Source organism: Anomaloglossus baeobatrachus, chromosome 3 (genome assembly GCF_048569485.1).
Source record: "Anomaloglossus baeobatrachus isolate aAnoBae1 chromosome 3, aAnoBae1.hap1, whole genome shotgun sequence".
Taxonomy (NCBI): Eukaryota; Metazoa; Chordata; class Amphibia; order Anura; family Aromobatidae; genus Anomaloglossus; species Anomaloglossus baeobatrachus.
This window is the reverse complement of record NC_134355.1, coordinates 93,299,884-93,305,883: the sequence shown is the minus strand read 5'-3', so window position 1 is coordinate 93,305,883 and position 6,000 is coordinate 93,299,884.

The following is a 6,000-nucleotide window of genomic DNA, read 5'->3' as shown; positions in this document are numbered from 1 at the left end:
GCATGTCATGCCCTTCTAAAATCATGTAAAACACAGCAAGGGGACTCCAACCAGAGTCTCCTTTTTTTCCAAAAATTGGGCCACAGACACCACTTAAGTGGCATCACTTGTCCCCAGTTGCAAACTTGACATGTTGATTTGCATGAAGGACAATCCAAATCCACAAGCCTTTACTCTCCCCAGGATGACACAGGGGTAGTAAAGTCCTTGCGGATCCATGACTTGTTCATCTTGATGAACGTCAGTCTGTCCACATTGTCACTGGACAGACGCGTGCGCTTAGCTGTCAGCACACACCCAGCAGCACTGATTACACATTCCTAGAGAACGCTGGCTGCGGGACACGACAAGATCTCCAAGGCGTAAGTGTCGAGCTCAGGCCATTTTTCAACATTGGAAGCCCAAAATGAGCAAGGCTCCAGTTGCACAGTCATGGCATCTATATTCACTTGGAGATACTCCTGTATCATCCTCTGCAGCCATTGACTATGTGTCAGACGTCTTGTCTCTTGTGGTCTTGCAAAGGATGGTCTAAACAAAATCATGAAACGATTCCATAAAATTGCTGTTACCACCAGATACGGTGTTGCTGGTACGATTTGACTGATGATGACTCGACAGTCCCATGTTTGTCAAGTTACAACTGTGAGATTCACTCTGTGCACCACTGGTGTTAAGTAGAAAAGCCGAGCTAAGATTGCATAACAGCTTTTGCTGATACTCCTGCATACGTGAGTCCCTTTCTATGGCTGGAATTTTTCGCCAAATTTTGACTTGCACCGGGGATCTAAGAGTGTGGCAACCCAGTAGTCAGCATTACTTCTAATTCGGATAATCCGAGGGTCATGTTGTAGGTAGTGCAGCAAGAAGGCGCTCATGTGTCTTGCGCATCCATGCGGACCAAGTCCTTGCTGTGATTGTGTCGGCGAGGTGATAGCTTCCTTCCTCTGACGTCTCCCACCAACCTCGAACAACCTAAATGTGATCAAGGTCTCCCTCATCTGCTGAGTCTTTCATGCCCATTGTCAGTTTGTCCTCCATTTCTTCCTGGGCTCCTGCACCTTCCTCAACAGTTTGGCTGCTACCATGCGCCCTTGTTAATCCCTCTTCCCCACCGTTCCCCATGCCTACCGCCTTGGTGAGGATGAACGTCTGGACCTTGTAGATCTTGGTATCCCTTCCGCATATGAATCCTCCTGTACTTCCTCCCCTTCCTCTTGTCCCACTACCTGACTCCGAATACAGTTTAGCGTGTGCTCCAGCATGTAAATGACTGGAATTGTCATGCTGATAATGGCATTGTCAGCGCTAAACATATTCGTCGCCATGTCGAAACTGTGCAGAAGGGTGCATAGGTCCTTGATCTGAGACCACTCCATCAGGGTGATCTGCCTCACCTCTGCATCTGGTTGGCCCAGGCTATATGTCATAACGTATTGCACCAGGGCTCTGCGGTCCTGCCACAGTCGCTACAACATGTGGAGAGTCGAATTCCAGTGTGTCAACCCATCGCATTTCAGACGGTGAATCGGCAGGCCAAAAGACTTCTGGAGTGATGCAAGTTGGTCAGCTGCGCCGGTTGAACGGAGGAAGTGAGCAGATAGTTACTGTGCCCTGTGCAGAAGCCCATCTAGGCCAAGATAATGGGTTAAAAATTGCTGGACAACAAAGTTCAACACGTGAGCCATACAAGGCACGTGTGTCACCTTGCCCCGGTGAAGGGCCGCACCCAGGTTTGCAGCATTGTCGCACACGGCCTTCCCTGGCTGCAGGTTGAGTGGAGACAACCATTTACAAAATTCGGTCTCCAGAGCTGACCACAACTGGTCAGCTGTGTGACTCTTATTTCCCAGACATTTCAAAGTAAAGACCGCCTGATGCCATTGATCTCTGCTGCCAGCATAGTAAGGAGGTGTGCAGGATTCCTTGTGCGCAGTTACAATGCGGGTGGCCTGTTCAGACAGGCTTTGGGCGGAGGTGGAGGACCCAGACGAGGTTGAGGAGGCAGAAGCAGTGGAGGAACTTCTACATACAGAGGATTGATGCACAACTCGGGGGGACGGCAAGACTTGTACAGCAGACCATTCTCCATCTCTCACAATAGTTATCCAGTGCCCAGTCAGCGACATGTAACGCCCCGGTCCATGCTTACTGGTCCAAGTATCGGTGGTGAAATGCACCCGGTCACACACAGAGTTTCTCAAGGAAGCGCTGATGTTGTGTGCGACATGCTGGTGTAGCGCAGGCACACATTTCTTGGAGAAGTAGTGGCGACTGGGCATCTGGTACTGGGGCACTGCGACGGACATAAGGTCTCGAAAATCCTCTGTGTACACCAGGTGGAAAGGCAGCATTTCTGTAGCCAACAGCTTGCAGAGGGTGAAAGTCAACCTCTTAGCTTTGTCATGGCTAGGAGGAAATGGTCTTTTACTTGTCCACATCTGAGGGACCGAGGGCTGGCTGCTGTGCTGAGACGGTGTGGAGTAGGGTGTCCCTGGAAAACTTCTGGTCTGTGAGGAAAATGCAGGCGGAGACATAATGTTGCCTTCATCCAAAGTTGGTGCTTTCGATGTTTGAGAGAGCTCAACACCAGCAGCTGTTTCCACTTCCAAAACAACTGACGACCTGCCAATCACACTGCCTGTTGCGGTTAAAGAGGTGGAAGGTCTGCGCCGCAAAGCATGTGTGACTGCTGTCCCCTCAGTCATAGAGGATGAAGAGTGCGCGGATGCACTTGAAGGGGCAGACGGTGGTTGACCCGCTCCGCTAGGCCGCATTGTAGCACAGTGAGCTTCCCACTGGGACTTATGCTTCATATCCATGTGACGGTTCATGGACGAAGTAGTCAAATTAGTGAGGTTTTGGCCTCAACTTAGAGATTGGCGACAAATCTTACAGATCACATGATTTGGGAGATCCTTTGCGATGTCAAAAAAGGACCAGGCTAGGCAAGGCTTAGAGCCCATGCGACCTGCAGAGCCACCCCGACTTGTGCTCAGAGGCAGAGTTGTGGCTGAGGATGCAGTTGTTGACATGCTTCCAGTACTCAGTCTATGCCCACACAGGTAGAAGAGAAGACCGGGTTTATGCCGCGCTAAAAACCACTGATGCGTGTAAATTAAAAGATTTCCTTTTTATTGGACAGTTCCAGTCCAATAAAAGGTTCCAATAGTGAGTTGATTTCTTTTCCTGAGGAAGGAGACTGATGTCTCTGAAACGCGTAGGAACTGTCCAATAAAAAGGAAATCTTTTAATTTACACGCATCAGTGGTTTTTAGCACGGCCTAAACCCGGTCTTCTCTTCTTCCTGTGTGATACAAAATTCCTCTCCCGGGGCTGCAGCTAAACCACCGGGCACTCACAGGCTATCATAAGGGGTTGTGACTGGCACAACCTCACTGAGTGCTTCTTTGTCTTGTCTGTCCACCCTCATACCGGGTGAGACCCTATTGCGCTTTTTTCCCCTTTACAGTTTTACACAGTCTATGTCCAGGAAGGCGCAAGCTAACCTCGTTGTCAGTCACATCCTCCTCCACCACCTCTGCTGACCTTGAGTGCCTGACTGCGGGTTGACAGTAAGTGGGATCTACAACCTCATCATCATCCTGTGTGTTTGCACTCCCCTCGTCCTCAGAGCTAACCTCTTCCTGCCCTGACCATATTCGTATTAACTATTGTTGTCATTCCAATCAGGTATCCGAGTCTCATCGTCATCAGCATGTTCCTCATTGTCTCCACCAAGAGGAGTAACAGTTTTGGAATGAGGGTCTACATAATGCTCAGAAACGTCTTCATCAGGGCCTGAATCTGACTCACAAGGCTTCTGGCCATCACTGCAGATCATTTCCTGGTCTGGATTCACTGTCGCTTTGGAGGAGACCTCTGATTCCCAGGCTATAGTGTGACTGAACAGCTCTGCAGACTCAACCATCTCTGTTACCCCATACTCTGCAGGGCAGGTGGAGACTTGAGAGCTGTTAGAAAGCAAGTGCGATTGAGGTGACAACTTAGAGGACTGGAGTCTTTGGGATGTTGAAGTTGAGGTGGAGGAGAGGCCACTTGATCGAGCACTTGAGATCCATTCAAGCATGTGCTTTTTTTGTGCATCATCTACCTTTGGTCGAGTTGGACGGTTCCGTAAAAAAGGGATCACATCAGATTGTCCACGGAAAGTAGTAGACATCTTACTTTTGCCGGAAGATGGCTTTTCTTCTGCAGATGTTACTGTTGCTTTACCACCTACCCCACGGACACAAACTTTTTTCCCTTTCCAACACGCCTGTTCCCCTTTCCACCAGCATCTGTCCTTTTGCCACTCATTTTGTTTGTGAACAAATTGGACACTTAAAATGTCGTAGCAAAAATAGAGAGGTGGTGTACAATGAAGAGGTGGTCTAGCTTTATTGACAGCTGAAGAACCAACACTGACTATCACAGACAATGAAACTATAGGCCTAAAACTGGCAGCACTTTTTGCAATTAAAATTGTGTAGCAAAAATGGACAGGTGGGGTACAATGCACATGTGGTATAACAAAATGGGGGACCTCTCACGTAATATCCCTGACAATGAAACTATGCCCCAAGAATTGCCTGAGCTGATTTAGCCTGACGCTGTGATAAACCCCTGCACAGCGCTGGCACAGACCGGCCTAGCAAAAATGGCTATGAACGGCTGTAATGTAGCCCTGAAAACTGCTCAAATTACAAGTAGTCCCTAAACCGATGTGTAGATTGCAGTGTATAAATCTATAGCGCACACATCAGCAGCAGCGGGAGCGGTGACTGTCACACACCCGCAGCAGACAGATAATGGCGGCGAAGGGGAAAATGTCCGGGTCTTGTAGCGCAAGGACATATGACATGCACAGCCTATGACACATGCCCTTGCTTGTCTGGCAGAAATCCACTTTGCTGTGAGTGTGTCTGTGATTGGCTGACAGCCTGGCCCGCCCCACTGTACACGCGGTTAGGAATAAATAAAAAAAAAAGTCAATCGCCATTCTTTCAGCACTCAGCAGCAGCACTGATCTAAAACCTGTCCCCCCCCACCCCCTCCCCGCACACTATACGCTGAATTTTGATAATATCATTAACAGTGACTGACACTATTACAGTGAAAAGCCAGCTAGCAACTGGCTACGCTTTTGGTGATCGAACGGTAACTCGAACAGCCAAACTTGAAGCAAATCGTTCGAGTTCGTCGAACAACTCTAACACCGCCCACACTGGAATTTGAAATTGGACAACGGTTTGAATCGAACATCGCTCAACTCTAGTCTTGACAACTCTTCCAGAAAGTTCAGCACACAGTGAAGTTAAATGACTGATGTATGAAGTATGGATTTTTTTTTTTTGCACCCCTTGTCCATTTCTGTGCAGATGGAAGGTTATATCTGAAGGATCACTGATATTTGGGGGAAGTTATACCTTAAGAAATGGATAATACCTGGAGAAGATTGGCTTATTCATTCCCAAGGTATACGTCTAAAAGACACTAAGCTCCTTGTCGCCCTATCGCTGTTTCATAAGTTTAAGAGTTAACTAGACGGCAGAATGTAAAAAACTATATGCAGACCTTATACACAAGTTCAGATCAGAGTGGTGGGGGGGGGCGGGAATTTGCCCCCAGGTACCCCCCACCTGGTGGCAGCTTTGTCTGGTTGTAAACAACTTCTAACTGCTTTTATTCTTATGCATTAGAAAACTAGCTCATTCCTGTTTTAATGATCATAGGTCTCTTCATCTTGGGGACTTCATGATGATCCTTGACTATGTATAAATTTCCATGTACAAACATAGAAAACGGAAAATGAAAATGTATAACTGGTTTGTATATTTTATTTCTCAATTGTACATATATAGCATGTTGTTATGCTTTGCTTTTCTTTTATACACTCCTAAAAAAGCCTTGATGAAGGCTGACTATAAGCCGAAACGTCGGTATATTTATATCTGAATTGCATACATTAAAAGGTGGACTATATTCCTTTTTTCCCCA